The sequence below is a fragment of the Oncorhynchus kisutch genome, linkage group LG15 (assembly GCF_002021735.2).
Source record: "Oncorhynchus kisutch isolate 150728-3 linkage group LG15, Okis_V2, whole genome shotgun sequence".
NCBI lineage: Eukaryota > Metazoa > Chordata > Actinopteri > Salmoniformes > Salmonidae > Oncorhynchus > Oncorhynchus kisutch.
In genome coordinates, this window is record NC_034188.2 from 48,456,389 (window position 1) to 48,479,617 (window position 23,229).

The 23,229-nt window shown below is 43.9% G+C and overlaps 1 long non-coding RNA gene across 2 annotated transcripts in view; it reads left to right on the forward strand.

The window, feature by feature from the left end:
- LOC116353612 (uncharacterized) overlaps positions 1 to 9,781 on the forward strand; it is a 206,662-nt gene extending 196,881 nt beyond the window's left edge. Inside the window, exons 8-10 of one of the 2 annotated variants that reach the window (XR_004203076.1) lie at positions 3,835 to 3,941; positions 5,352 to 5,432; positions 9,509 to 9,781. This is a non-coding gene — a long non-coding RNA (uncharacterized LOC116353612). The remainder of the gene's footprint in view (positions 1 to 3,834; positions 3,942 to 5,351; positions 5,433 to 9,508) is intronic. The other variant, XR_004203077.1, reaches the window with a different exon arrangement.
- The last annotated feature ends 13,448 nt before the right edge of the window (positions 9,782 to 23,229 follow it).

Below are 23,229 nucleotides of genomic sequence, written 5' to 3' on the forward strand. Positions count from 1 at the left end.
CCGTCGTAATTTAGCTCGCGATGGTATGCACTCAATTACTCGAATTAATCATTAGCAGCGATATATTCAGCTCTCGCTGTTGCTGATTGACAAACTGTGGAGCAAAGTCACATTTACAAAGACACCACGGTCTGGCACTGTTGGAATCTGTGGTCAAACAGCGCTCTCCTCTGTTTGGACTCTGTCACTGCAGCAGAAACGGCATCTCTCTTTTTCTCTCTGACACGCACACACACACATACACACTTTCTGTCCCGTATGGCTCAGGGAATCTGCTTTCTTTCATTGGTGTTTTTGATTTTCTCTCCTCTCTCCACCCTTTTAATCAATGAAGTAGACAAACAGCTATTTAGAGGGCACAATACGCTATTGATTCCAGGTTGCTCATCAGGATGCCTTTGGACTAATTTTGGTAATGAGTTTCCAAGTGTTTTCTGCCCATCCCACACACTTAACACACACACACATGCACATGCACACACACACACACACACACACACACACACACACACACACACACACACACACACACACACACACACACACACACACACACACACACACACACACACACACACACACACACACACACACACACACACACACACACACACACACACACACAGAGCCTCTCTCTCCACACGGCAAGTGGTACCAGAGAGCTAAGTCTAGGTCCAAGAGGCTTCTAAACATCTTCTACCCCCAAGCCATAAGATTCCTGAACATCTAGTCAAATAGCTACCCAAACTATTTGCATTGCCCCCCCCCCCACACCACTGCCACTCTGTGTTGTCATTTATGCATAGTCACTCTCTCTTTAACTCTACCTACATGTACATACTACCTCAACTAACCGGTGCCCCTGCACATTGACTCTGTACCGGCTCCCACCTGTATATATTGTTATTTTATTTTGTACCGTTGCTCTTTAATTACTTGTTACTTTTATCTCTTATTCTTATCCGTATTTTCTTTAACTGCACTGTTGGTTAGGGACGCGTAAGTAAGCATTTCACTGTCAGGTCAACACCTGTTGTATTTTGCGCATGTGACTAATACAATTTGATTTGATAAGAAGCAGATCAATCACTAACCATTGTTAGGGTCATTATAACGAGTGAATACAGGGATGAAAAATGTAAAGGCACTCAATATGGTCTAGTGTATTGATCATTCTGGTTTGATGCCCCACCAGGTCACTCATAATGGTGGTAAGACCATTTAAAGGCCTACTCCACTGTTTACAGCTATTTTTGGTCCTGACTTAGCTGGATAACTCTATGGAGAGTCATACAGCAGTTTAATGAAAATATTGAGCTGTCATAAACGTGCTGTACATTGAAGGCATTGTCTTTCTAATAGTTTTACTGTCTGTTTATGTCCCCCCCCCCTCTCTCTCTTCCCTCCGTCTTTATCTCATCGCCGACAGACCAGCGCTGCCAGTAATGCGGTGACAATCGAGTCGCGCCGCTAAATTCATTTGCCAGATAATGTGTCAATATTAAATATCAACTTTGACCTCCCGGGCTCTCCACTCTCCGCTACTCGGTCGGCACGGGTATTGATTTTTGTTTTGTATGTAGCTCGGCCCGTCCCTCTCTCTCTCTCTCTCTCTCTCTCTCTCGCTCAAAGTCCATTATTTTTGATTTTCCTATGAAATACATATCTTTCCCCACTGACATCTGACAAACAGCATATGGAAGTCATTTTATCTACCAATAATGTGTTTGTCAAAAAGTATGAGGCTTTAATGGATTCCGTAGGCCTCGTCCGTCCACTCTGCCGCCCGCCCGAAGGTCTGTCATTGATATATCTGGGCAGATAGGGTGGGGAGGGGGCTTAGGTGTGTGTGTGTCCTTTATTAACTCTTACCTCAGAGGGCGGAGGGTGGATTCATCGATCACTGATTGAAAACGGGATTCATTGTTGATGGATTTGGCTCTCCGTCAAACTTGAACACACACATTCACACACACACACACACACACAATACTTTTTTATGATGCTGTGGCTGTCATGTGAAGGACAGGCCACAGTCTTCAGGAGGATATTGGGCCGGTGCTCCCGCTCTCCATCTAGCCGCACATTCAAGGTAATAACTATTTTTGGAGATACCATGTCTATTTTTCTTCCCCCCTCTCCTCACACAACAAGACAGACTGTCATGGATGGAATGCTTCATTCCAGTTGTTAGTCAGTCTGTCCAGTTCTCCCAGTAAATATGAATGGAAACAAAGTTTGTTGGAACAACATTATGTCCTCCTCTTTTGTATCTTTTACCTCACTCTGTGCATGTGTGTACATGCGTGTGCGCGTGCACTGAGGCAAATAATGAGAAGTGTGTGTGAAAGTGTGTTGCTGTGCCACTCACGCTAACCTAATAAAAACCAGAACAAATATGAATCTATTCATTAAACACGCGGCCCAGAAAGATCTGTTGTGACAGCTTCTCTGTGGCTGGTAATGGATGCATTTAATTCCTGTCATTAGCTCAAACTGGTGTGTCTTCGTTGTGTGTGAGTATGTGTGTGTGTGTGTGTATTTGTCCGTGTATTTGAGTGTGTTTGTCTCTGTGTGTGTATGTGTGTGACACTCATCCGTGTCATTCATTGTGAGCCCACACCTGCTCATTGAAACTCTTGAATTTCCCTACCAGGTACTGTAGTCGCAGCTTCTGTTATTGAAGCATATTGCAGACTCACTGGAGGTCTCTCTCTGTGCACCTCTCTCTTCTACATGGAACTCAAACAGAGACAGGGGTATCTCTCAGATTGACAGCTGGATAGATGGAAGTGTGCAGGGGAGGATGAATGGATAGGTAAGCGAGGGATAAATATTGACTGATTGGTGGAGAGATTGACAGGCGAAAGAAGAAAATGATTGTTCAGATTCTTACAGTTCCTACCTTTCCAGACACACGTTCATAAATCAAAAATGTGCCTTCCGCCTACGTCTTTTTAATTTGATGCGTAAAATGTGGATTTCATTTTTTACACTTAAATCGTTTCATTGTAAGATAATCGACTGTGCTTACTGAGATTTGCTTAAATGGGCAATCAACAGTTGAAACAATAGCAACGCGGACACCCAGCTTCGGTTTTGATAAAAAGTTGAGGGAGGGGCCTAGAGAAATGTAACAACTCTTAAATTCATAGACAGACCTATTGATGCAATGACTGACCATCCAATATATTACAGTTATTGTTTTAAGCATATTTTGAGGCTACACCGTGTTTGTTTTGCAATGACAATGTTTAAAAACATTCTAATATATATTCTATTTAGTCTGATGTTTTCCTAAATATACTGTGATCCTCAGGTACATCCCAAATGCACTACTTTTGACCCATAGGGCTCTGGTCAAAAGTAGTACACGATATAGGCAATAGGGTGCCATTTGGGACTGATCAACCTTCTGTGTTTGTTTTGTTTGTTTGTCTTAAGTGTCTTGCCCTGTGTCTCTCTCGATTTCACGGGGGTAGGCCCCAGACCTGACCCCCTGTGAGGTCCCCCTAGCTAATATCTCCTTTTTTTTTTTAAATACAGAGATTCGGTCACATCAGAGATTTCTTAGCAAGTGCCAAAGAGCATTACTGCCAAGAGAGCATGGACAGAGTCAAGCATCCTAAATGTAATCGGGTTCACTTCCCCAGATGTCCCTCTTGTGTCAACGTGACTTGAGGGCAGCTAACAAATCCCAGTGTGTATGACCTTTCCCCCCTAACGCTGCTAACCTCTCTCTCACTTTCTCCCTCTGACTCCCTCTCTATCTCTCCCCCTCTCCCTCTCGATCTCTATCTCTCCCTCTCTCTCTCTCTCTCTTTCTGTTTTCAGAGGGGACGTCGCTGGCTGATCAAGTGCGAAGGATAAAGGACATTGAGGCCATTGAGAGTGAATCCTTTGTTCCTCAGGCTTTCAAATCATCCCGAGACAGTGTGAAGGTGCGCTTTCTCTCTCTCCTTCTATGTTCGCTTCTTTCTCTCTCTTATTAGATTTACTTCCTCCCCCCCTCCAGTTTTTATTCCATCTGTCCGAGGGCGGCTCCCGGACCCAAATTAAACCATTCCCATTCAATGCCGTTTGCTCCGTCTGTTTGTCCGGGACGAGAAAGGGGGCCGGTCGGGACTGTTTTTTGATCTGCTCGGCCGCCACAAAAGCGGGATAACCGTCACAAAAGCCACCGCTGCGGATTTCTGTCCCTCGCCCTCTCTCTCGCTTTCTCTCTCTCTCTCTCCACAGACACAGCGACAGAAGCACAGAAGTCATTATTGAAATGCTCCTGCCTGGGAAAACGTGGAGGATATTAGATTTGTTGGCAATCATTGCCGATCCTGGGAGGGTTAGGACAAAAGGTGACAGTCCAAGTGGAGCGGGTTGATAGATTACACCAGGCACTGGGACCGGGTCCTGTATCTATCCCTCTGTGTTGCTCTCTCTTTAAAAAAAAAAAAAAATGTTTTATCTCTCTCTCTGTCTTATCACGGCTGTACCTGGCCTGTGTAAGTGGTATGAGAGGAGGACAAGGAAAGGGACGTGATTGCGTATGGTTGTCTTCTTACCTACCTTAGTTGAATGCACTGATTGTACGTTTCTCTGGATAAGAGCGTCTGCTAAATGACCAAAGTGTAAATGTCATTGAGGTACTTTTTATAGTTAAGTGTTCTGAGGCCCCCAGGGGCCAAACACCTGCAGCCCTCTCCAGTTAGCACTCAATTAGCCACCGATTTACACATGGCATGTTCAAATAGAGGCCCTAATGAAATAATGAGGATACAGGGTGTGAGGAGAGTGGTGTGATCCCCCTAGCTGCCAAGTCCTAACCTCCTTCCATCCCCACTCGAGTAGGGTGACTTTTCCATCAGGCTCCACACGCGGGCACATACACCCTCATCAGTGTCCCTCCTGGCTGCAGGAAGTGCATGTGTTAAACAAAGACACACGCACACTGCTCAGAAGATCCAGTCAGTACTTTAGACTTATACTCACATTGCCATCTTCTGGGCAAACACCAAACTACATCTGCTGCCTCTGTCATTCCTCTGCATGAGTGTTCTAGCTCGTTAATGCCAGCAGCGCATTTTTTTGTTCTTGTCAGAAAACTTGATGTGACCGAATAAATGGTACATTACACGACTATCCCATGTGATTGATTTGTTTGGTCTGACCTGGTGTGATGTAGAGTTCCAAAATTCAGATGACTTTCCCAAAATTCCAAGGTTTTCCAGAAATGCCGTCTGGAAGATTCCTAGAATTAGAAAGTTTAGAATCCAATAACCAGGATATCTGGAGAACTTAGAAATGTTGCAGCCCTAGTGTAATGTTATATCAACGGGCCTTCTCTGTGTTTTTAGACATCAGCAGACATTACAGACATCAGCTCTCTACCTACTACAATCCGCTACAACGACAGCGACACGCTAGCACACCCCAGGGTAAGTTCTCCCCTATCACACACACACACACTCTTTTCCGATTGGGGGACACAAACACACACACACACAGGAATATGAAGTATCGCATAGATTGTCTCAGGGTGTTGGGCCCACTTATCACCCACACATGTCCCCTCAGACTCTTTGACTCTCACACACACACACACACACACACACACACACACACACACACACACACACACACACACACACACACACACACACACACATCCCACCCCACGACAATCAAGAATTTCCATCCACACAGAGTCATGCCTTAGGATAGGAAATGAAGCCTAACTTGAATCTCTCTCTACTCAGACCCCCCCCCCCCCTTTGGAAGAGCTGTGTGGAGTCATTTATCTCCCTGCGGAGGAAAGTGAGTTAGCCCTGACACATGCAGATCAACCCACGACAGCCTGATCTATGGCAGCAATATGCCCCAGGCGGGGGAGAGCCAATCAGGAATAATGATTCCCCATTACCCCTACTGTAGATACTGTCATCTCAAACTCGTTACTGCTGCGACACCCCAGAGCCTGGGCGAGAGGGTGGGGGGACTGATCTAGTCACCGTGTCAAACCCTAGATAACACACAGGGAACGGTGTACACCCCATACTGTGGGTTAGGCCATACGCGTATGTGTGTGTGTGTCGTCGTGTTTAAGGCGAGAGATGAGTGATTCACAAGGCCGTTACACACCAGACGCTGCATCTTTAGCTCTCCTAAGCTATCAGACGCACGTTGGATAAATCAAACATCATTATATACACACAGAGACATTGGATATGAAGAGATGGAAATGATCTGTCTTTCGAATGGGTTTTCTTTGTCAGGCGGCCCGTGCTCTGTGAACGGCTGCAGTGGATCTGTAGGGTGTCCTTAGCCTCCAAATTGTAGAAAACAAAATAGAAACCTGCACTTAAATTTGCCTTAACTGAAGCAAATTGTGTGACCTGGTTGTAATCATATGGATCTCATGACAAATGTTCTTATCAAGGCAGAGACTTTGGGCCTCTTAGTAGGGTTGTACCAAAATCCTGGAAAAACAGAGAATTTTGGGTAAGATACCGGAAATTTGCATTCCTACTTCTTGGTGTGCTGGGGGGGGGGGGGGGGGGGGGATGATATATTCTAGACAATAATCCACTTTAAAAAATCCATATACTAGACATATACCCTAACCAGACAGTTTATTAGGTACACCCATCTAGTACCGGGTCGGATCCCCTTTGCTTCCAGAACAGCCTGAATTCTTCCTGGTATGAATTCTACAAGCTATCAGAAACGTTTGTTGCTATCAAGGGACCTAGCGTTTGCCAGGAAAACATTCCCTACACCACTACACCACCGCCACCAGCCTGTACCAGGCAGGATGGGTCCATGGACTCGTGCTGCTTACGCCAAATCCTGACTCTGCCATCAGCATGACGCAACAGGAACCGGGATTTGTCGGACCAGGCAATGTTTTCCCACTCCTCAATTGTCCAGTGTTGGTGATTGCATGCCCACTGGAGCCACTTCTTCTTGTTTTTAGACAAGGATCAACGAGTTGTACATTCCGAGATGCCGTTCGGCACACCACTGTTGTACGCCATTATTTGTCTGTTTGTGGCCCGCCTGTTAGCGTGCACGATTCTTGCCATTCGACCTCTCTCATCAACGAGCTGTTTTCGCACACAGGACTGCCGCTGACGGGATGTTTTTTGGTTTGTCGCACCATTCTCGGTAAACCCTAGACACGGTCGTCCATGAAAAACCCAAGAGGGTGGAGCTGTTTCTGAGATACTGGGATCTGGCGCACCTGTCAACGACGATCACACAACATTCGAAGTCGCTTAGGTCACTCGTTTTGCCCATTCTAACTTTCAATCAAACAGTAACTGAATGCCTCGATGCCTGTCTGCCTCCTTTATGTAGCAAGCCACAGCCACATAACCATTTTTGTGAACGGGGTGGAGTATCTAATAAACTGTTTGGTGAGTGTACCCTTCTGTCACCCACCACAGCCATGAACCCCCAGTAGTATCCCATCATGGCTAATCTGACTTGGGTTCAAAAAGTGATTTATTTCAAATGCTTTGAGCGTTCTTTTGAGTCTGCCCAAAGTTCCCGGTGAGCAGAGTTTGCACTTTTGGGATTAATCCACTGGTTACGATGCACCAGCCACATGTACACTGAGTGTACAAAACATGAATATTGAGTTGCTGGCCCATGTTCACTCCAATGCTTCCCACAGTTGTGTCAAGTTGGCTGGATGTCCTTTGGGTGGTGGAAAATTCTTGATAGACACGGGAAACTGTTGAGCGTGAAAAACTCAGCCGTGTTGCTGTTCTTGACACAAACCAGTGCCCCTGAACACTTACTACCATACCCTTTTCAAAGGCACTTAAATATTTTGTCTGGCCAATTCACCTTCTGAATGGCACAAAAAAACAGTCAATGTCCCAATTGTCTCAAGGTTTAAAAATCCTTCTTTAACCTGTCTCCTCCTCTTCATCTACAATGATTGAAGTGGGGATCATAGCTTTCACTTGGTCAGTCATGGACAGAGCAGATGTTGTTAATGTTTTGTACACTCGCTTATCCAAAGTGACTTACAGCAGTGAGTGCTTATTTTTGCGCCAGTAGCCCCCATTGGGATTTGGACCCACAACCCTGCTGTTGCTAGCTCCATATTCATACCAACTGAGCCACGTAGGACCATGGCAGGCAAGCTCAATTAAGCACCTTTCAATCAACACAATTCTGTGGCTGACTTATGGCCATGTGCCAGGTTGGGGTCAATGCTAGGTTAGTTCAGTAGGGCGGAGCACACACCCGTGTGTCAGGCTCATGACCATTGTGACAGGTCAGTGTGCTGCCCGGACGGGACGGGACGGGGCTAGTTTTGACACATCCTGCGTGTAAAAGCACACTGAGCGCCAGGAAGAGGTGTCAATGTATGACGGAGCACCACACCAGAGTGAGCTCAGTCAGGATCATTGCAGACGCCTCCCCTCCTACTCCCGGATCTGACTCAGTAGGCCCTACACACATACACACACACTCGTACGCAGGCATGCACATGCGTATAGACACATGCAAGCACACACACATACATCTTGTTCTCCTGACCAAGTCTTCCTCTAATGTAGACTGAACAAAAATATACCCGCAACATGCAACAATTTCAACTGAGTTACAGTTCATATAAGGAAATCAGTCATATGCCCACCCACTTGGGAGCCAGGCCCACCCACTGGGGAGGCAGTCTCAGCCAGTCAGAATGAGTTTGTCCCCACAGAAGGGTTTTTATTACAGACAGAAATACTCCTCAGTTTCATCAACTGTCCTGGTGGTTTCAGACCATCCCGCAGGTGAAGAAGCCGAATGAGGAGGTCCTGGGATGGCGTGGTTACATGTGGTCTGCGGTTGTGAGACGTACTGCCAAATTCTCTAAAATGATGTTGGAGGCGGCTTATGGTAGAAAAATGAACATTAAATTCTCTGGCAACAGCATTGTTGGACATTCCTGCATCTGTGGCATTGTGTTGTGTGACAAAACTGCACATTTTAGAGTGGCCTTTTTTTGTGCCCAGCACAAGGTGCACCTGTGTAATGATCATGCTGTATAATCAGCTTTTTGATATGCCACACCTGTCAGGTGGATGCATTATCTTGGCAAATGAGAAATGCTCACTAACAGGGATATAAACAAATTTGTGCAATGTTTGTTGTTGTTGAGAAATATGTTTTTTGTGCGTATGGAACATTTCTGGGATCTTTTATTTCAGCTCATGAAACATGGGACCAACACTTTGCATGTTGCATTTATATTTTTGTTCAGTATAGTAATATTAAAGGTTACTGAAGTACAGCATTGATTGTCTCAGTGTGTTGCACCCACTCATCCCTCACTTTCTCAACCACACATCTCCCCTAAGACTCTTTCACATGCACACACACATACACACCTTTCTCCAGACCCTGTCACTCATTCCAATAACTTCTCTGTCTGGTTGTTTGTGTGTTCTGTTATCTACTCATTTGTATCTAACCAGTGCACTGTGCTTGTCTCTGTCTTCTCTTCTAGTTGTTCCTGGACAAGGAGAAGGCCGAGGAGCTTTGGCTCAACAGGCTGATGTCTCTCCGCCAGGAGAGGCTCATGGGTAGTCCTGTGCCCTGATTGGACGAGCTCTAATTAGTCTATCCTTGTCAGGCCACACCGTCAGGAACAATCCCCTGTCCCTAAACATGAATCTTTATACATTTTTATTTAATCCCTCATTCACTGGACTTCCCTCATACTTTTTGTCAAGAAACTACAATGTTTCAAGAAGATTTGTATTTTGTCATTTAAAAAAATTAAGATTTAAAATAATAATTAAAGATTTTTTTTAAATGATCAACTTGGATTAGCTAACACAACGTGCCATTGGAACACAGGAGTAATGGTTGCTGATAATGGGCCTCTGTACACCTATGTAGATATTCCATAAAAAATCTGCTATTTTCAGCTACAATAGTAATTTACAATATTAACAATGTCTACACTGTATTTATGATCAATTTGATGTTATTTTAATGGGCAACAAATGTGCTTTTCTTTCAAAAACAAGGACATTTCTAAGTGACCCCAAACTTTTGAATGGAAATTCCACGAAATAACTTTAAACAAAGTACACATGTTAATTTAAATGCATTCCAGGCGACTACCTCATGAACCTGGTTGAGAGAATGCCAAGAGTTTGCAAAGCTGTCATCAAGGCAAAGGGTGGTTACTTTGAAGAATCTAAAATATATTTTGATTTGTTAAACACTTATTTGGTTACTACATGATTCCGTATGTGTTATTTTATAGTTTTGATGTCTTTAATATTTTTCTACAATGTAGAAAATAGTCAAAATAAAGAAAAACCCTTGAATGAGTAGGTGTGTCTAAACTTTGCACTGGTACTGCATATGTGTGTGTGTACATACAGTTTGGACACACCTACTCATTCAAGGGTGTTCTGACGAATTGAGGCTGTTCTGAGGGCAGAGGATGTAACTCAATATTAGGAAGGTGTTCCTAATGTTTTGTACACTCAGTGTATGTATATAGTATAATGGTGTGTATCGACAGTATATGAATAGGAACGGTGTTTAGATCAGTAGTTATATACGATGAGCCTTGACTAGAATATAGTATATACATATGAAGTGGGTAAAACAGTATGTAAACATTATTATAGTGACCAGTGTTCTATGAATATGTACATAGGGCAGCAGTCTCTAAGGTGCAGGGTAGAGTACCGGGTAGAAGCCTGCTAGTAACAGTGACTAAGTTCAGGGCAGGGTACTGGGCTGAGGCTGACTGAGGCTGGCTACTGGTGACTATTCAACAGTGACGGCAAGACGAAGAAGCTGTTTTTCAGTCTCTCGGCCACAGCTTTGATGCACCTGTACGATCTCCGCCTTCTAGAGGGTAGCAGTGTGAACAGGCCGTGGCTCGGGTGGCTGAGGTCCTTGATGATCTTCTTGTCCTTCCTGTGACACCGGGTGCTGTAGATGTTCTGTAGGGCAGGCAGAGTGCCCCGTTGATGTGTTGGGCTGACCGCATCACCCTCTCGAGAGACCTGAGGTTGCGGACGGTGCTCTCAATGGTACATCTGTAGAAGTTTTTGAGGGTCTTAAGGGCCAAGCCAAATTTCTTCAGCCTCCTGAGGTTGAGGCGATGTTGTGCCTTCTTCAACACACTGTCTGTGTGGATAAACCATTTCAGGTTGTCAGGAACTTGAAGCTTTTCACCCTCTCCACTGTGGCCCTGTCGATGTGGATGGGGGCGTGCTGTCTCTGCTGTCCACAATAAGATCCTTCATAGTGTTGACATTGAAGGATGGGTTGTTTTCCTGGCACCACTCCGCCAGGCCCTCACCTCCTCCCTGTAGGCTGTCTTGTTGTTTGCAAATCAGGCCTGCCACTGTTGTCGTCAGTAAACCGGAGTAGATTTTTGACGACAGTCAGGTGACTACCCAGCTCCCTCAGATGTGTCAGCTCTATTCTACCTGTTCTTAACAAAGCTCGAATGACTTATGATGCTGACCTATCCCCCTGTGGGTGTCAGGAGAGTCACAGGACACAAATAGAGCCCAGCGTTCTGTGTTCCTGTCTGGTGGCTGAGGGCTGGGCTGGCCAGGTTCAGACTGACACTATTTGTGGGTTGGGGCAGATGGTAGACATAACAGCACTGGGGAAGAGATGGAGCGCTGTGGTTAGCTCTCCTACTCCCAGGCTGCCCATGCACTAGTGAAATTCCACTTTGTGAGCGTGATCATACAGTTGAAGTCGTTGGGGTCATTAAAATTTGTTTTTCAACCACTCCACACATTTCTTGTTAACAAACTATCGTTTTGGCAAGTCGGTTAGGACATCTACTTTGATGCATCTTGATGGAGGTTGAATGTCTGATGTTGGGTAGATCACGGGGGAGGACTCTGGATGTTGGGAAAGGAGCCCTGGAGGTATCTGCTGTCTGGCACTGCAGAACCCCTCTTTAGATTCTGTAGAACTAGAACAGAGTAAACAGGAAGAGGGTAGGAGAACGGGGAGGCGGACAGCTGCAACAGAGAAAATTCACATGTAACCATAGATCAAGTGGCTATAATAAAGGGGTAGTTTTAGTCATCCAACTAGTTATCTTGCAGTACAGATGGGTCAACGGAATAGTTGAGATGGACTATGGTCCCTGGGTTGTCATATCCATGGTTGGTCAGGCAAATGTTTTGTTGCTTCTAATCACTGCAATCCACACCAACTGCTTGCATAATTCAAGGGAGCACACAATTAGATAGTAAGATATAGAGTTAGATTACTATTAACTAACTTTAGCTACTTCAGTAGATGTACACTTCACTTTCATAACGCACATTAACTGTGCTGTAAAAACTAGCTAGCTGGATAACATTTCCATTATTTATACAGTACCATTTGTAAACATCTACTCACTCAACAGTTGTTCTCTATTTTTACTATTTTCTACATTTTAGAATAATAGTGAAGACATCCAAACTATGAAATGGCACATATGGAATCATGTACAGTTGAAGTTGGAAGTTAACATACTCATTAAAACAAATTTTTCAACCACTATAATTTTGGCAAGTCGGTTAGGACATTTTTCCAACAATTGTTTACAGACAGATTATTTCACTTATAATTCACTGTATCACAATTCCAGTGGGTCAGAAGTTTACATACACTAAGTTGACTGTCTTTAAACAGCTTGGAAAAATCCAGAAAATTATGTCATGGCTTTAGAAGCTTCTGATAGGCTAATTGACATCATTTGAGTCAATTGGAGGTGTACCTGTGGATGTATTTCAAGGCCTACCTTCAAACTCATTGTCTCTTTGCTTGACATCATGGAAAAATCAAAAGAAATCAGCCAAGACCTCAGGAAAAAAATTGTAGACCTCCACAAGTTTGGTTCATCCTTGGGAGCAATTTCCAAACACCTGAAGGTACCACATTAATCTTTACAAACAATAGTACGCAAGTATAAACACCATGGGACCACGCAGCCGTCATACCGCTCAGGAAGGAGGTGTTCTGTCTCCTAAAGATGACATACTTTTGTGCGAAAAGTGAAAATCAATCCCAGAACAACAGCAAAGAACTTTGTGAAGATGCTGGAGGAAACCGGTACAAAGGTATCTATATCCACAGTAAAATGAGTCCTATATCAATATAACCTGAAAGGCAGTGCAGCATGGAAGAAGCCAATGCTCCAAAGCCTCCATAAAAAAGCTAGACTACGGTTTGCAACTGCACATGGGGACAAAGGTCGTACTTTTAGGAGAAATGTCCTCTGGTCTGATGAAACAAAAATAGAACTGTTTGCCATAATGACCATCGTTATGTTTGGAGGAAAAAGGGGGAGGCTTGCAAGCCGAAGAACACCATCCCAACCGTGAAGCACGGGGGTGGCAGCATCATGTTGTGGGCGTGCTTTGCTGCAGTAGGGACTGGTGCACTTCACAAAATAGATGAGGCAGGAAAATTATGTGGATATATTGAAGCAACATCTCAAGACATCAGTCAGGAAGTTAAAGCTTGGTCGCAAATGGGTCTTCCAAATGGACAATGACCCCAAGCATACTTCCAAAGTTGTGGCAAAATGGCTTAAGGACAACAAAGTCAAGGTATTGGAGGGGCCATCACAAAGCCCTGATCTCAACCCTATAGAAAATGTGTGGGCAGAACTGAAAAGGCGTGTGCAAGCAAGGAGGCCTACAAACCTGACTCAGTTACACCAGCTCTGTCAGGAGTAATGGGCCAAAATTCACCCAACTTATTGTGGGCAGCTTGCGGAAGGATACCCGAAAGGTTTGACCCACGTAAAACAATTTAAAGGCAATGCTACCAAATACTAATTGAGTGAATGTAAACTTCTGACCCACTGGGAATGTGATGAAAGAAACAAAAGCTGAAATAAATAACTCTCTACTATTATTCTGACATTTCACATTATTAAAATAAAGTGGTGATCCTAACTGACCTAATACAGGTAATTTTTACTCTGATTACATGTCAGGAGTTGTGAAAAACTGAGTTTAAATGTATTTGGCTAAGGTGTATGTTAACTTCCGACTTCAACTGTACCTCATCATTTTAAGACTTTTATTTGTAAATTATAATTTTTTCCTGAGTGAATTATTATTTATGTGGGCTTGTATTTGTGTTGTTGTGTACATCATGAGCACAAGAGGGTGTGTTCTCTGTCATATGCATACTCGAGCACTTGTGTGTGTGAGAGAGAGAGACTGTGCGCACGCTAGTGTGTACATGTCTGTGTTGTATGTTGAGGATGGGCTTCAAGGGTCTGTTTGTAACTCTCAGCAGATGGTCCTCCTTACATCAGTCAGCCACATGCCAGAGTGTCGGGTAGCAGAACCCACTCCCAGAGAGCCGGGTGTCCTTACAGTCAGCTGCTACTAAACATTTAGACAAAGGGCCACTTTTGTCAACTTCAAGCAGAAGGATTCAGATTTCTGTGTGATGAGCACTACAGTAGGCCTTCTGACAAAGACTTGACTACGTGGCTTAATACTTATTAGAAGCACAGGGTTTAATGTAGAGGTTTTTAGTTTACTTTTGTTGTTCGATTCATAATTGCCCCCAGCAGAGGGGCTCGAGTTACCAGATAATCTAGAGACATTATATCTTCATCATTTCAATTTAAAGTTTTAATATTTTGTTGTTTACTTTTTATGTGCATTGAGATTATTTTCTGTAATGGAAAGTTAAATAAATGATTATTATTCAGCACATTTGAAGTTGTGGCTATAGAATTAGGAATTAGAATACTTAGAATAAGGAATTAGAATACTAGAATGGGAATTAACCTAATTATGATGGCATAAAGGTCAGCCATTTTGGTCAGGGAGTTGGTTTGCCAGTAGCCTGGGTACCAGTCTCTGTAGCTTACATTCCACTCCTTGCCTCTGCTTGTCATTGCCAAAGAGAGTAGCCTTTCGGCAATCTTCAAACATGAACATTCTATCATTAATGAGCTCGAGGAGATCAGAGGATTTGATCCGGATTTGTTAACCCTCACAGCTATCGTCCAATCACAATGTTTATACAAATTAGACTGAAAAAAAGTTTTCAGAACTTTGATAGATGCTGTAAAGGAAGCAATGGAATGCAGACATTCCATTGACCAGATTGGTACACATTCAAGAAATCTGTCCTAACAAAGTGGATATTCGTTATGTATTGTAACAGGCCCACTGTGACGTGGTAAGATTGGAACCAGGTGCAGAGAAGAGCTCAGACAAGGAATCAGTGGTTAAGGATAAACATAATACTTTACTGAGATACAGGATCCCAGTACACATAAAAACATTTTTTTTAATTACGTCTGGAAAATTCACTCAGGAAACGAATGCACGCGGTAAACAATTCAAGCTTCTGCGAAGGACCACAGAAAACACACCTTTTTTTTAACAGGGACACAAATTATCATGAAATAATAAGACACACTTGAGACTAATAAAAGTCTCTTGGGCGGTCTCTGCCAACCTCTGGTGCCAGGAGGAATCATGACACCCACAATGTGGTTACTTGAGTCTGATTTGGATATATTTGGCTGTTTTAGCTGCATAACGTGTAGAAGTTGTCCCTTTTAAGGTTTAGAACAACTGACCGCTAAATGCTAACCCCTGTTCGTATAAGCTAGTTAGCATAGCTAGCATACAGAAATTAGTGGTGGTAGTCATTCATTTTTATCTGTAATGCAGTTGATTAGTAAAGATGCCATAAACGTGTTGGGGTTGACATTCATGATACTCAAATTTTTACCTCAACATAGTGTTAAATACACATCTAAACAATAGCCGCCTAAATGTAGGCAAATTTTGCTGGCAATGAGGAGACTCTTGATATTTCCCCCACGGCCCTTTCCCCCACACGTTTCCATGGAAATTCCATGATTTTGTTCGAGTTCGATTGACCTCTTTTTTATTTTCTTTTTTATTTCACCTTTATTTAACCAGGTAGGCTAGTTGAGAACAAGTTCTCATTTGCAACTGCGACCTGGCCAAGATAAAGCATAGCAGTGTGAACAGACAACACAGAGTTACACATGGAGTAAACAATTAACAAGTCAATAACACAGTAGAGAAAAAAAAGGGGGAGGCTATATACATTGTGTGCAAAAGGCATGAGGAGGTAGGCGAATAATTACAATTTTGCAGATTAATAACACTGGAGTGATAAATGATCAGATGGTCATGTACAGGTAGAGATATTGGTGTGCAAAAGAGCAGAAAAGTAAATAAATAAAAACAGTATGGGGATGAGGTAGGTAAAAATGGGTGGGCTATTTACCGATAGACTATGTACAGCTGCAGCGATCGGTTAACTGCTCAGATAGCAGATGTTTGAAGTTGGTGAGGGAAATAAAAGTCTCCAACTTCAGCGATTTTTGCAATTCGTTCCAGTCACAGGCAGCAGAGAACTGGAACGAAAGGCGGCCAAATGAGGTGTTGGCTTTAGGGATGATCAGTGAGATACACCTGCTGGAGCGCGTGCTACGGATGGGTGTTGCCATCGTGACCAGTGAACTGAGATAAGGCAGAGCTTTACCTAGCATGGACTTGTAGATGACCTGGAGCCAGTGGGCCTGGCGACGAATATGTAGCGAGGGCCAGCCGACTAGAGCATACAAGTCGCAGTGGTGGGTGGTATAAGGTGCTTTAGTGACAAAACGGATGGCACTGTGATAAACTGCATCCAGTGTGCTGAGTAGAGTGTTGGAAGCAATTTTGTAGATGACATCGCCGAAGTCGAGGATCGGTAGGATAGTCAGTTTTACTAGGGTAAGTTTGGCGGCGTGAGTGAAGGAGGCTTTGTTGCGGAATAGAAAGCCGATTCTTGATTTGATTTCGATTGGAGATGTTTGATATGAGTCTGGAAGGAGAGTTTACAGTCTAGCCAGACACCTAGGTACTTATAGATGTCCACATATTCAAGGTCGGAACCATCCAGGGTGGTGATGCTGGTCAGGCGTGCCGGTGCAAGGCAGCGAACGGTTGAAAAGCATGCATTTGGTTTTACTAGCGTTTAAGAGCAGTTGGAGGCCACGGAAGGAGTGTTGTATGGCATTGAAGCTCGTTTGGAGGTTAGATAGCACAGTGTCCACGGACGGGCCGGAAGTATATAGAATGGTGTCGTCTGCGTAGAGGTGGATCAGGGAATCGCCCGCAGCAAGAGCAACATCATTGATATATACAGAGAAAAGAGTCGGCCCGAGGATTGAACCCTGTGGCACCCCTATAGAGACTGCCAGAGGACCGGACAGCATGCCCTCCGATTTGACACACTGAACTCTTTACCTCATTTATAGACCCAGTCGGTATTAGATAGAACGTTGCGGCCCCTCCGCCTGTCGGGAAAACAACCTAGGTTACCCCATTGGCTCACAGCAAATACTTAGCCTTTTTTTTTGCCATTTTCTTTTTGTCTGCTTGTTTTCGTCAATTACAAAACTACATTTAAGCAAAGTACAACATGTCTAAAGATGACTTTTCAACAACATTGGCTGCTCCAGATTGTTCTCACTACTTAGAAAACATAATATTGTAGGGCTTCGCTCATGTCTTCTTTTCATGACGGTGCTAGCAACCACGTGAGTACTAGCTACCAACTTGAACATTAAGCTAGCCAAGACCAACAAACAAACTATACAGCTACAAGTAGTGAGTGGCGTTACAAACGGACTATACTTAAATGTTAAATGTTTTACCTACGATGAAAGGTTTTTCTCCCACATAGCTACATGTAGCCTACTTGGACACCTGGTCCCCACATTTCCCACTCTCCCATGCAGAATTGCCTGAAGCCACAGAGTTCTTCTCGCAGGCTCTATTTCCCAGCGTGGGAGCATTGAGAATGACACAAATATTAATTTTCACAAAGTTTACTACTTCAGTGTCTAGATATTTTTGTCAGATGTTACTATGGAATACTGAAGTATAATTACAAGCATTTCATAAGTGTCAAAGACTTTTATTGACAATTACATTAAGTTGATGCAAAGAGTCAATATTTGCAGTGTTGACCCTTCTTTTTCAAGACCTCTGCAATCCACCCTGGCATGCTGTCAATTAACTTCTGGGACACATCCTGACTGATGGAAGGCCATTCTTGCATAGTCAATGCTTGGAGTTTGTCAGAATTTGTGGGTTTTTGTTTGTCCACCTGCCTCTTGAGGATTGACCACAAGTTCTCAATGGGATTAAGGTCTGGGGAGTTTCCTGGCCATGGACCCAAAATATTGATGTTTTGTTCTCTGAGCCTGTCAGGAAGCTTGGCCCCAGTGATGTACTGGGCCGTACGCACTACCCTCTGTAGCGCCTTACGGTCAGATTCTGAGCAGTTGCTATACCAGGCGGTGATGCAACAGGTCAGGATGCTCTCGATGGTGCAGCTATAGAACATTAGTGAGGATCTGGGGACCCATGCCAAATATTTTCAGTCTCCTGAGGAGGAAAAGGTGTTGTTTTGGTGTGTTTGGACCATGAAAGTTTGTTGGTAATGTGGACACCAAGGAACTTGAAACCCTCGACCCGCTCGACTTCAGCCCCATCGATATTAATGGGGGCCTGTTCAACCCTCCTTTTTGTAGTCCACGATCAGCACTTTTGTCTTGCTCACATTGGGGGAGAGGTTGTTGTCCTGGCACCACACGGCCAGGTCTCTGACCTCCTCCCTATAGGCTGTCTCATCGTTGTAGGTGATCAGGCCTACCAATGTTGTGTCATCAGCCATCTTAACGATGGTGTTGGAGTTGTGCTTGGCCACTCAGTCGTGGGTGAACAGGGAGTACAGGAAGGTACTAAGCATGCATCCCTGAGGGGCCCCAGTGTTGAGGATCAGCGTGGCAGATCAGTTGTTGCCTACACTTACCACCTGGGTGGCCCGTCAGGAGGTCCAGGATCCAGTTGTAGAGGAAGGTGTTTAGTCCCAGGATCATTAACTTACTGATGAGCTTTATGGCGCGGTATGCGAATTGGAATGGGTCTAGGGTTTCCGGCATGATGGTGTTGATATAAGTCATGACCAGCCTTTCAAAGCACTTCATGGCTACAGACGTGAGTGTCATTTAGGCAGGTTACCTTCGCTTTCTTGGGCACAGGGAGGACTATGGTGGTCTGTTTGAAACATGTAGGTATTACAGACTCGGTCAGGGAGAGTTTGAAAATGTCAGTGAAGACACTTGCCAGTTGGTCCGCACATGTTTTGAGTACACGTCCTGGTAATCGGTCTGGCCCAGCAGCTTTGTGAATGCTGACCTGTTTAAAGGTCTTGCTCACATCGGCTATGGAGAGCATGATCACACAGTCTTAGTCCTGTATTGACGCTTTGCCTGTTTGATGGTTCATCTAAGGGCATAGCAGGATTTCTTATAAGCATCCGGATTAGTGTCCAGCTCTAGCCTTTAGCTCGGTGAGGATGTTGCTTGTAATCCATTACTTCTGGTTGGGAAATGTACATACGTCCCTGTGGGAACGACGTTGTCGATGCACTTGTTGATGAAGCCGGTGACTGAGGTGGTATACTCCTCAATGCCATTGGATGAACCCCAGAACATATTCCTGTTTGTCCTAGCAAAACAGTCCTGTAGCGTAGCATCTGCTTCATCTAACCACTTCCGTATTGAGCAAGTCACTGGTACTTCCTGCTTTCGTTTTTGCTTGTAAGCAGGAATCAGGTAGAATTATGGTCATATTTGCCAAATGGAGGGCGAGGGAGAGCTTTGTATGTGTCTCTGTTTGTGGAGTAAAGCTGGTCTAGAGTTTGTTTTCCTCTGGTTGCACATGTGACATGCTGGTAGAAATTAAGTTAAATGGATATAAATTTGCCTGCAATAAAATCCCTGGCCACTAGGAGCGCCGCTTCTGGATAAGCATTTTCTTGTTTGCTTATGGCCTTAAACAGCTCGTTGAGTGCAGTCTTAGTGCCAGCATCGGTTTGTGTTGGTAAATAGACGGATACGAATAATATAGATAACTTTCTTGGTAGATGACAGGGATTTAGATAACTCCCCTTTTCTGATGACAGGGATTTGGGCCTTGTCTTGACAAAGCAGTAAACCATGCAACCATGCAGGGTTTATACACATCATTGGTTACGACATTCTATTTAATACCGACTGGATCTATTGGAAATGATCTAACGTTGGGCATTCTGATGTAATACATTTAATTGTAAACATAAACATTGAGCGCGGGGAGAACAGAGGATTCACGTTTATTGCATTTTTACCACCAGCCAATGTGATCACATCACACCAGAGAAGCTCTCGCCATTCAAACTTCCACACAAGTCAATTGTGAACACTGTAGCCTATTTTATATCCAGCAAGCAAGAGTTAGATAGGGCCTTCACTATATATTGTAGTGGTTTCAGGGGTTATATGGTGGATAGACGGTATGTGGCTGCAAGGTTTCTTTGTTTTCTGGCTGCCAGGACCACGGACAGCAATGAGAAGTATTCCCCAGAGGCAGGACCATGGACAGCTCAGGGGAAACCTGGACAGCTCAGGGGAAACCTAGACCACAGCAGAACAGCCACACCTGTCTCCAGTTGTAATCAGAGCCAAACTGCAGACAGGTGAAACCAATCAGGGCCTCTACTTAACTGCACCCTGGGTTTTTATTTTTTGTATTTGCTTTGACCCCGGCAGGTGAAGGAGTAGGAGGTATTTGGGGAGACCGAGTGGAGGATGTGGTTTACTGGAATAAAGGAACTGATGATTTCAACAAGGATTGAACCAAAGACCATGATTGGAGGACCTTTCACGGGTGATATAGTGTTTACTCTGTTTGTTTTGTGAAACCTGATAATAAACCGGTTTAACCCTTCACTTGGACTGGTGGTGTGTTTTGTATGTGTAAATCCTGCCTTACAAAGATCTTGGCGATGAAACTGCCAGAATAGGCATTTATTGACCCTTCGTTACATCTTGACGTGTCATGTCGTAACGTACAGCACGCATAAAGCAACTATTTCTGTCTTACAATCTCTTTCCACCAGGTGTAGCACTTCTCATTGTTTAAAAACAAGAAATGGAGAGTGACGGAGATAAGGGGGGATACCTAGTCATTTTTTTGTCATCATTGCATGTAATCATCATTCTCAAAGCCGCTGTTTACTTCTAAGATCACTTTAGCGCCGCACTAAAAACTTGATTCAAATTTGACACAAACCTTCAAAGGGGTATGTAATGACACATTATATAAACTCTTTATAGTGTTTTATTTACATTTTAGAGGCGTTAAGGTGATAAGTTGGACAGATCGAATGGAGAAAAAAAGCAATTTTCCCACACGACATCTGTTCTTCTCACTATCACGCATTAGTTTTGCTTCCCCACCCGCCATTTTTAGAAAGACCGGACGGGGCTCATTGCCTGCTTGAATTATGTAGAAACGGGCAGCGTTTAGGTCATGTCATTGATTTTGTTGGAAAGGGGAGAAATTGTGATTTACAATGGTATTGACAGTTGATCTGGAAGTATTACGTTTTCGGGGTGCTAAAATAAGGGCAATTGTACGGACCAAGGCGATGTACGAGTTTACGTTAGCAAGCTAGCCAACTTTAGCCAGTTAGCCTGGTTGCGTTGTGAGGTCAGAAGGCGTGGATCAACTCTACTCCTTTGTCTGAGTCCAGTGTGCACTCTGAATTGCTAGAGCAAAACGATCTGTGTTTATATGTGTGCAATCTAACAACTCTCTGAATTTACAAATGCTCAGAGAGCCTTCTGGCACTCCAGGGTGAATTTACGAGCACACCTTTTAATAAGGGAGGGGGCCTCCAGAGTGGGGCAGTGCTAGCTGTACCACTAGAGATTCTGGGTTCAATTCCATGTAGCAGCCGGCCGTGACCGGGAGACCAATGGGGCGTTGCACAGCGTCCTTTCCTCCGGGTAAGGGGAGGGATGTCCTTGTCTCATCACATACTCCTGTTTCGGTACGGATCCGTGCACGCTGACATGGTCGCCAGGTATACGGAAAGGTGTCTCCTCTGAAACATTGCTGCGGCTGGCTTCCGGGTTAATTGGGCCTTGTGTCAAGAAGCTGGGTTGGGTTGTGTATTGGAGGACGCATGGCTCTCGACTCTATCCCAATATTGTAACTACCAATGGGGGAGAAAAAGAGGTAATAAAATAAAAATTAAGAGCGGAGGAACATTAGCATAAAAGGAAAGCAAGTCATGATGACTCGCAGGTGAGATGAGACAGGTGCCAGTTTTGCGTTTCTTTCCTATCATTAATGAGATGCAACTTAAGGAATGTAGCTTGATTAATCTTGTAGGCTTATGTTTTCCGTATGTTTATTTCTTATTTCTCTCTCCAAGCCACTTTGAACAACACGATGTTACCTTCTCAAGGTAATTACCGTGTCGTTACCGCATCAGGTCGTAACGGTTTGTTGTTTCCACTTCACTATGGCACAGCCAAACAACGGAAGTAATGGATTCGAATTCTGCTTTACTTCCCTACTGCATGGCAAACTTGCCAGAGTAAATTATTTGAAAGAGACAACAAACGCCATAGAGTATAAAAGTCAAGTGTAAGTGTATACGTGTAATTTTATATGTATTTCATTCAAGTTCGCTAACATTAGCTAGACTTACTAGTAGGTTAGTTTTGTTGCGATAATAATGTGTTGTGTCGTAGACATCCACCCAGCCGATTACTATAATGTTAAACTATAGGCTACTTAACTATAACACGTTGGTGAGAATCCACACTAGAGGAAAGTTTATCGTTCTATAGTCCTGTCAATCAACAGATTACGCATCCTACTGCACGTTGCCTATTAATAAGATGGTAGCATAAGACCATTCATGAGGTCGCTAACGCAGATACTGGTTCAGACCATTCAGTGCTTTCAGGGTGTGTTCATTGCAGTTGTCATAGTGACAACTGCAAATAAAACTATGTACAGTACATGTAGGCCCAATGAAAAGTAATATAGTACATCGTATTTAAATGGATATATTCAACAACAAACGCCATTTAGCCTACACATAATTTACAGCATTGCCTCGTTGCTGAAGTAGCACACGCTTGTAAAATACGGCAAAACATCGAATATCTTTTTCTCTGGAGCAAGCTGCGTTGTCATGACAGCTTCTGACAACATAACGTTCTTCTGATAGAGCCTGCTCGAGCTGTGAATAGCCAGCCAACCAGATGGCTCTATGGAGGTCATGTGGTTCCTGGTTCATAAAGCCCAACGTTCTGAAGTGTAGCAAGGTTCC